We start from the raw sequence: 9,538 nt of genomic DNA, 5'->3' as shown, positions 1-9,538 counted from the left end.
ATTGATTTCAAATGTGCATGTAAACATGGCAGTCCGTAAAACATTACTTTCATTTCATGCAATTTCAGATGATAAATTCTCATCCTTTCAAAATAAAACTCTGAAAAACAAGCATAAAAGAGGTGGTAGATTCCACTTTTGTCATGGTGCCTCTGCCAGCTACTCTCCCCCTCCCCCGCCTGCTCTGTTTTGGACGCGACCGGCTGCCTTCACTTACCTCCAGAGTTATCGGTCCTCCTCAAGCCCACCGTGTTTCCTGTTCATGCCAACCTTCCAGCTAAGCCACTACAGAAAACCTCCAGCCACACAACTTCAAGCCAGGATTCTACTACTCACCTGCTGTCCTCGGCCGACATCCTCGCCGTCGGATAAACATCCTGCAAGAAATAAATCATCTAACTAACCTCATACACTCCTGTTTTCCCTCTGGGTTCCAGCATCTGGGTCTGCCTCGGTTCTTTGAAATCATGACAAATTTTAAGACAAAGGAAAATTTGCTGTAAAAGTTTTATTCTAGGGTTTAAACTAAAAATGAGAGTCTTTAAACTTTGAATAAACTAACAAGGTTAGATATAAAATATAGTATTAAATATTTCAATGTAAGTTTTTATGTTGTGTTTTCTCACTGACTCCATTTGATCAATAAACTGCTGCTTGTTCCAGAACAAATGATTGATTTTGATTTATTGCAAGCATTAACGTTAGACACTACAACACAAAATCAAAGAAATAATTAAATTAATTGATTAAAAACAAGCAAACAAAAACAAAGGCCCTCTTCAGTCCCATTTGATTCATTAATATAGCAATAATTAACTAAAGTCGAGTAGAGCTTGATTTATTGCTTGTAGAGGAGCAGGAAGAAGCAAATTTATAGAATAAGGACAATCTAGTTGTGATTTTATTAATAAAAATCACAATCTGTCATGAAAATGTTTGTGTCATAAAGTTATTCTTCTTGATTAAAATGTAAAGTTTAACATAGCAGATGAGTGAAATTTTACTCACAATGATCTATTTATATCTGGTTTTGCACAAAACACACAGAAATTGAAAGTATTCAGACGTATTTTCTAAGGTCACATTCATGAATTTAAGTTATTTCTTTCATTTTTGGTTTAGATTATTATTATTGTCCAACTTGTATCCGTCCAAAGTACTAACAGATGTTCCCAACTATTTTTTTAACCATTTCTGTTATGTACTAGACATTTAATATAACAAATAAAATATGTTTATTTAAAAATATTTCAGTAGAAAATCCACACATTACAACATCCAAGCATGAAGTGAGACAATAATAATAAATAGAAATTTAAAAAGTCCTTAAAAAGTAAAAATGTGGACGATTATCTCTAAAAATCTGTAATGTGAACTTTAATGTGTTAGTTTATTACGTGGTTTTGATTTCTATTTTAAAAATTTGAAATTGTATTTCTAAAAAAAACATTAAAACCTTTCAGGGACACAACCATAAAAACTTTATTTGGCCTGATTTTTAGTTCCGGCGTTTTCCTGCAAAGGCACTGAGCATTCCGGTTTTCCGGACGTCGGCTTCCTCCTGCAGGCGCTCGTGATGTTGTGCCAAGAGAACCAGCAGACCTCCATGTCTGGAGATCCTGTGAGTCCACGTGCCCCTCAAAAGAGTCTCCAGTGTTGCCAGAAATTACAAAATACGGATTTTATAAAAAGACGGACGATCCCAAGCCCTTCCTAATTTCAGTTCTGCCTTCCTTCTGTGACATTCCTGTCAGTAAAACGGATTAACAATCTAAATGGACAAAAATAACAAGAATTTCTTCTGTTATTAGATTTTTTTTTTTTTTTACAAAAGTCGCCCAAAACAAGGCGGGTATCAAGAACTAAACACCTTCAGGCTCCTTTTTTTATCGCCAAAATTAGAATTTCAGAAACCCAAATGGAATAAAAGCTGTTTAACCTCTTAAGACCAGAGCTAATATTTGAGCTAACCCTCTATAAGATAAACCCAGGGTCCCAGTAAAGCAGAAATAACTGTTGTGGTGATGGAACCCAAATGTGATGTCCATGAATGTGGACACCAGGTCCCAAGAAGTTCCTTTGCATCTGAATTTATTTGTATTTAAACTTTAAAAAATGAATTTTATTGGAATACTGGATCTCCATGTTTAATAGTAGAGGTGTCAGGTACAGGTATACAGGTGAGAACCCAAATACCATAACCATAAGCGAGTCCCAAGAATTAATCAACACAACACATAACTTTAAGGAACATAGGTACAAGAAAATAGACATAACAAGCCGCCAGTGTTTCTTAAATACATTGTGGCTAATCAGCAAAGTGGTGGCAGGCTGCTAGTGGTTGTGGAACGTGTCGGTCAATGGAGGTTGATGTACAAACGAGTCTGCCACACCATTGTTTGAATTTTCAAAGAGACTGCAGGTGGAATTAAGATTAAATTAATTCAATAAAAAGAGGGCATCCCAGAATAACTGAGGGCATCCAGAGAAAAAAAGATGTTTGTGAGATTCCAAGATGTGATAGCACGCACACAAACAATTTAACAGGGAAAACCGGTCCACAGTGGAAAATGGAGCCTGATCGGGCTCGTTGTTCCTGAAATATCTGTGTGGGCGTGTTGGAAAATCAAAATCCCCTAAAGGTGTTGATAGTGGCATGAAGAGGCATCAGCAAACTCTCACTCCTGTTATGATTTGCTGCATTTATTGGTTTTTATTCTAACTTTTGTCTCATCTTGGGTTTCAGTGCAGGCAGCAGTGACTGCCCACTCACCTGTGGATCCTGTTGAGCAGTCACGGCTGTCTGCACAGAAACCCAGAATGACACAAAAGTTAGAATAAAAACAAATAAATGCAACAAATCATAACAGGAGTGAGAGTTTGCTGATGCCTCTGTCTACATCTTTAAGGGATTTCACCAACGTGCCCACACAGTTATTTTAGGAATAACAAGCCGGAGCAGGCAACATTTTCCACTGTGGGATTCACTGGTTCATCCTGTTAAATTGTTTGTGTGCATGCTATCGGATCTTGGAATCTCACAAACATCCCTTTTTTCTTTCTGTGGATGCCCTCAGTTATTCTGGGAGGTCCTCTTTTTATTGAATTATTTTAATCTAAATTCCACCTGCAGACTCTTTGAAAATTCCAACAAAGGTGTGAAGGACTTGTTTGTACATCTTGTTCCACAAGCACGAGCAGAGGTGTAAGAATACAAAAAAGTGTGTTTGTCAATGTTTAACTGAAGAATATGTGACTTCTTCAGACATCTGAAGTATTTAGCTGCTCTAAGCAGCAGCAGAGAATAGTGTCTTTGGGCAAGACGCTGAAGGCCTTATTGCCCACATTGCCTAAGGGGTTCCAGGCTAGCGCTCAGTATAACTGCAAAACTGCCATCATTGTGAGAATGTGTATGTGGGTCGATAGAACTGTGAAGCACTTAGGACTGTATAAGTGTGTTGTATACCCATGTATGTGTACCCAAGTATATAAGTGTGCTATATTTGTGTATACATCATGTCATCTGCATAACCTTTTTCTATTTTAATGCATGTAAACTGATCTGAGTGTGGATGGTGTGACCCACAGGAAATACACAAAAAGGTTCTATGAATGGACCTTAAAAAGAACCCAACAGACTCTCAGAATCAGCAGAACTTCTGCCTAAAGTTTTAGTCCCAACTGCCCTTTCGGGTGGAAACAGGCTGTGGGCAAAAAATGGTCAAACCTGTATGCAGTGGCGGTTTTTGATATGGGCGATGTGGGCGGTCGCCCAGGGCGGCACTTCATAGGGGGCGGCATCTGCCGTGCGTGAGGCGTTACACATAATGTGCTACACATTATATTCAAAGAGAAAGCTTGGAGCTTTTAATTTGAAGTTGCTTCAGCAGCCGACACTTACTGCTTTTATTTTGACACATCAGACTCTCAAAAATGTCTTCCTCCTATTTGCTCTTCACACTTATGGTGCAAAAAAAAAAAAAAAAAACCTCAGAGTGAAACAACGTAAAACAGTCACATGAAAAGGAATTAGGCAGAACAAACATCCGTGCTCAACCCAATTTCGAAAAAAGCAGCCAATGGAGATTAATTCCCACAATTCTTTGCTCCGACACAGCAGACCCGATGCGCACGTGACCACCGCCCTCTGCTACAAGACGCTTGCGGCCACACCTCTTTGCGGTTGTCTTTGGAACATAAGTCAAAAAACTCGAGAGGGGGGCGCAACTCGCCGGTGGCTGGCTGAATCACACTAACAGGTGATTGGGAGTCTTTTTCTATCTGACAATCAACTCTGGGCCGCAGCTGCGCCTCCCGTCATAGAGACGGAGCCGCGTGTGTCAGAGGGAAGGGGAAGGGGGGGGGGGGGGGGGATGAGCGCAGACCATTTTTTTAGGATTCAGTTTTTTTGGAGGATTTCTACTGTTGGTGTTGCACAAATTTAGGGAAATGCCAAATATTTTTGGAGTAATCCCACTGATGAGTTCTAAGATTTAGTCTTTAATGTTTTATAAAACCTAAACATATTAATCACAATAAGTTTTATTTTTTAGATCTGATCCCTCTGATATGTTTCACAAAGACACACACAGGATGTCACACATTAAGAAATTATTGCTAAAAATGAAGCAGGAGTCCAGCTCTAAAAAAAATGCTCTAAAAAATGATGAAAGAGCAAAAAAAATGGAATTATTTGATATGTAATTTCTTATTAATATTTCCAGGCTTTCTTTGTTTTGTCCTGCAGCATGTTCATATTTGTATAATTTTAACAGAATATATTTATATGGAGAACAAAATATTACAAGTTATTTAAGGTTTAACTTGAGTTATTCTGGATTAATGTTCCAATTTTATTTGTATTCATATTTATGTTCAAAAAGTTCAGTTTAAAAGGTTTAAAAGTTTAGCTTTAGTGTGTTCAGTAAATGTTTATCTTCTTCAGGCAAAACCTTAAGCGTGTTTTTAACTTAGGCCCCCTGTGTGACTGAGTTTGACCCCCCTGTAATACGAGTCTAGAAAATTCATGTATTTTTTGAGTAAAATGGCCAAATAGAAGATAGGGAACACAACAGGATGTTGTCAAATTTTGTATGTGTGCGGGGGGGGGGGGGGGGGCTGGTGGGGTTACTCGCCCAGGGAGTAAGTTAGTGTAGAACCGCCACTGCCTGTATGGGCTGACCCCCAAAAAACATCAAGGTCGAAGAACTCTCTGTGAGCCTGTAGAGCATGGGTGCATGAGAATGGGGGATTAACAATGTGTCCCAACTGTGGAATGTGTCTCATAGTCCCAAACGAATTTATGGTATCAAAGTCTGCACTCAGTTCCAGTGGAAATAGAAATCCAGTCGTAGTTTGACTGGATTTTTCTCCATAGATGGTTAAATCTTGACAGTTTTTAGGGATTTTGACAAAACAGCAAATCCTTTTTAGCTGAAGAAATCATCTTATTTCTATTTTTTTCCTGATCTTGGAAATCATCCAAATACGTTAAAGTTGCACAATGCTGTTGAGCCGCAAAGACTTTCCATAAACCGCCAAGTAAAAGCACACTGCAGAGATTTCCATTCTTCATTTAATCCCTGATGAAGGTTACCACAATACCTGTTGATCAGAGTTTAGTAATGGTTAAAAATGGTTGTTTTTTGTCTTTAGAGGTTTTACCTTTGTTCATTCATTCAATTAGCAAAAGTAATTTAGGGCTTCCAGGAAGCTTTTATGTGACCCGATTAACTCTTTGATGATTAAAAGTTCTGCATTCTATTATCGTTAAACATGAACTTTCTTCAATTAAAATCCACTTCAGTCAAGGAAAACTACAACCTTATACAGGAAGTGAACAAATGCCGGCTTTTGACCATGCCCCTTCCCGCAGACCAGCTTCTCCCACAGGTTTCTTTTTTTATTTTTTATTTTTTTAACTTGTCCTGTCCAACAGCTGGGCAGACAGATGAGAGCTGAGGGCCTCTTTTGTTGGACATATTTTGCTTTAACAAGAGGGGTTATTAATCTTCAGTCAAACCAAAGGTATGTCTGAATAAACCCCTTTTGTAATTGAGGCCAAACTTTATTAATTTCAATCTTGTTTGAAAATCTTTGGTGTTGGACCTGCCGGAAAAGGAAAGAAGGGAAGAAGAGAGAGGGATGTTAGAGAGAGGGGGGGGGGGGGGGGGGGGGGGGGTAAGAGGGTGATAATAGGAGGGGAGGGGGGATAAGACCATGAAGCACATGAAGCATAGAGCAACAAGTTTACTGGTTGTTTATCATTACGGTAAGGTTCAAATGTAGTACAAAAAGGGCGGGGCCTGTCCACACACACACTCAAATGTTATAAACACACCTGCTAGCTGCAAAAATGTCCACATGTCAACATGTACACAAAACAGATAGTGCTCACACACGCATACCTATGCCTTAAAACCAACTAGTGTGAAATATTTCAGTCATTCAATCATTCAAACTGCATGCAAACATGCAAATGTGAGCTAACACCTGTGCTCAGGTGAGTGTTTATGTTTTTCCAAAATGGATGGAGGAATGTGTAAAGAAGGAAGGAGAGTGCCCAGCCATCCCCACACCAAGACCCCCGCCGCAGCAGCAGTAGCAGCCGGAACCCCCCCACGCCACACGGCAGCAGGCAGGGAACAACCGCCCCCCGGGCGACCACATCTGCCACCCAGGCCAGGGCCAGCAGGACCGCTGCGAGGCCCCCAGAGCCAGAGATCAGGGAGGCATGGGGGGAAAGAGAGCGCCGCCCCAGCCCAACCAGGAGAGCACCCCCTCCTCCCTGCCGGGCCGGGAGGGCCCAACGCAGGGCCCCACCCGAGAAGGGTGCCCGCAGCCCCAGACGAGCAGCCCACAACCCCCCAGGAGTTCTGGGCATCCCTTGCCCCAACCCCAGGTACGAGCCAGGACCCCCCAAGGGAGACGCGCTCCGCACTCCAGGCAGCCACCCACATGGCCCACGGTTGGTCCAGGCAGGAGGAAGGCAGGGGCCAGCCGCCCCCGCCCAGGAGGGGAGCACCCCGGGGAAAAGGGGGGCCCACAGGGGTTGTTGTAAACATGGCCCGACCAGGCTCGGCCACAGTTGGAGATTTGGCGGGGCCCAGCGCTCAGGGGCAACTCCCACAGGTTTCTAAACACTTTCACTTTCCTAAGTAAATAAAAGATTTCGTCATCATCAGACTCCACCCCCTTTTTTGGCTCATATCAGCACATTCTGCTGTTGTATTTCTAACAATCATTTCTCGACCTCCTGAGACACAACTCCTCCACCATGTGAGTAAACTTTGCCTACTATTTTCTAAGTTTCTAAGTTTTTATTTTACATTCAAAACTACCTGTGAATAGTTTTTGAACTAAAACCTTTATGGAGTTTTTTTTCCTAATATAATCACTGAATGAAATGGATTTTAGGGTTGAGTTGCACTCGTTTGCAAACCAAAGCTGGAAAATCTAATGTTTGTTTCAAGATTTTGAAGATTTTGGGGTTTTCTTTAGACTGTATTTGTTGCAAAAGCGTAAAACTGCAGGTGTTTTTCACAGCTTCACCCTGGTTTGACAGCCTGCTGTGACACGTCTACTTATCATGATTGCAACATTTGACTACGCTTAAAAAGAGAAAAATGTTTTTAACTCGGTTTTTATTCTCTCATTTGTTTATTGATGGTTTGATGTAAAACCAGGCTGAGACAAGAACCTGCAGACACTAACATTTCCTTTTTGTTTGAATTCCAGCTGAACCTTCAGGATGTCCTTCTTCTTCAGACATTTGACGCTGATGTTTGTGCTTCTGCGTGGACTCTCAGCAGATGCTGGTGTGTTCAGTCAATAAAAAAATAAATGACCACATTTAAGAAAAGACTCTAACTAATGTTTAACAAAGAAAACATGAACTGACCACATCTTTTCTTTCTATTTTATCACACAGTTGTGTCACTAAACTGCAACCAAACAGTGGAAGTTACATATGGAGAGGATCTGACTCTTAGTTGTGACATTGAATGGAAAGAAGGCCAGTGTAAAATCAATTCAATTAAGTGGAACGACACAACAGAAAACCTCTGTGACAAGAACAGATGTGAAAATAAAACTACCTCTGCCTCACTACAAATGTTTAATGTCATCGAGGAGAAGAACATCAGCGTTATCATTAATGCTAATTGTGGCATGGATTCTGTCAGTATCAGCCTGAAGATCAAACCTGGTGAGTTGATTTCAATTTAATTTAATCTGAGTTTGTGATGTTTAGAATCCTCATGTCAGATCATTTTCATTAAAATACATTTTTTTTGTAGTTACAGTTAAAGTTGTGTCGTCAACCGCAAACCCCAAACCACTCAATGCAATCGCTGCTGTCTCTGCAGTCATTATTGCAGTCATTGCTGGAGTTGCTTTGCATCGACGTAAACGGAAGCAACAGCAGGGCGTCCCGCAGACTGATCACCAGATTGACAGTGTCTTGCCAGCTGTGTGAGACTTTTGCCTTCCTTGCTGTTTTTGCACTGATGGTGATACTTAAATCTCATTGTACTATGCACAATGACAATAAAGCCATTCTATTCTATTCTATTCTATTCTAAACAAGGAAAGAAAAGGAGAGAAAAAAAGAACCCAGAGTGGGGCTCAAATGCATCATGCAGACATGTTGGACAAACCCCGGCAGGTCAGGTTGGGTTGTCCCCAGTCAGGACAGATTCCTGCAGAACACGAGGAGAAGATGCTGAAGAAACGGCATCTGGTGGAAGTGCTTTGTTTGTTTATGGATCCAGGATTCCCTCTGCAGGTACAGAGAAAATCTGTGTTCATGGACTCAAGAAGAAAAGTGTTTCTCATACTCATTTGTATATATTGATAAAAACACACTGTGATCACATCATTCATGGTTCTGTTTTGTAAAGTACATTGGCGTCTGTGACACCCTTTAATATATCTATAGATTTTACTCTCAAAAGTCTTTCCTGTGATTTTTTTTTACTTGCAGGTCAAACTCTGTGGGACTTTTGTACATTTTTAAATGAGCTAATCTATTTAATCAAAACATTGATTTAATACCTCAAATCTTGTAAATACAAAAACAAAATGATATGTTTTCTTGGATGTTTTTTGTCTTTATATATACATCATGTATGGTTTTCTGTATATCAGCTGCTGGTTTTCTAATAAAAACATAATGTCAGGCCAACAAAAATTTTGGTGGATAAAATGTAAATGTTTCTGCTATTCTTGTTTATTTTTCAATAACCAAAAAGAAAAACTGTGGGATTTTAGATGTCCTTGGTGAAATAAAAACCATCATTTCAAATTTTTGAATATATTAAGATTTTTCCAAATTCAGTTCCAGTTTTCATTTGAAGTTCCACCTGGAAGTTTATCTGTAATAAAGGTTTTTGAGTATTTTTTATGATATACCCCACACTACCAGTGATGAAGTTTTATTTTTGGTAGCTTAAATATAGAAATTATAGTTAGATTGAATAGAGACTAAAAACACTACAAAGCCATAACCACCCACACACTATGCAGGTCAAAGGTCACA

The 9,538-nt window shown here is 40.0% G+C and overlaps 1 long non-coding RNA gene across 2 annotated transcripts; it reads left to right on the top strand.

Moving 5' to 3' along the window:
* Positions 1 to 7,209: 7,209 nt before the first annotated feature.
* Positions 7,210 to 9,273, top strand: LOC105357422. 2 transcript variants are annotated; one of them, XR_002872129.1, is made up of 5 exons: positions 7,210 to 7,278; positions 7,738 to 7,817; positions 7,931 to 8,206; positions 8,298 to 8,472; positions 8,588 to 9,266. It is a non-coding gene; the product is annotated as an uncharacterized LOC105357422 (long non-coding RNA). The 2 variants fall into 2 exon arrangements; XR_911353.3 differs by having other exon boundaries at positions 7,217 to 7,278; positions 8,298 to 9,273.
* The last annotated feature ends 265 nt before the right edge of the window (positions 9,274 to 9,538 follow it).

Source organism: Oryzias latipes, chromosome 19 (assembly GCF_002234675.1).
Source record: "Oryzias latipes chromosome 19, ASM223467v1".
In the NCBI taxonomy this organism is placed as follows: domain Eukaryota; kingdom Metazoa; phylum Chordata; class Actinopteri; order Beloniformes; family Adrianichthyidae; genus Oryzias; species Oryzias latipes.
This window is presented reverse-complemented; position numbering and strand designations above follow the sequence as displayed.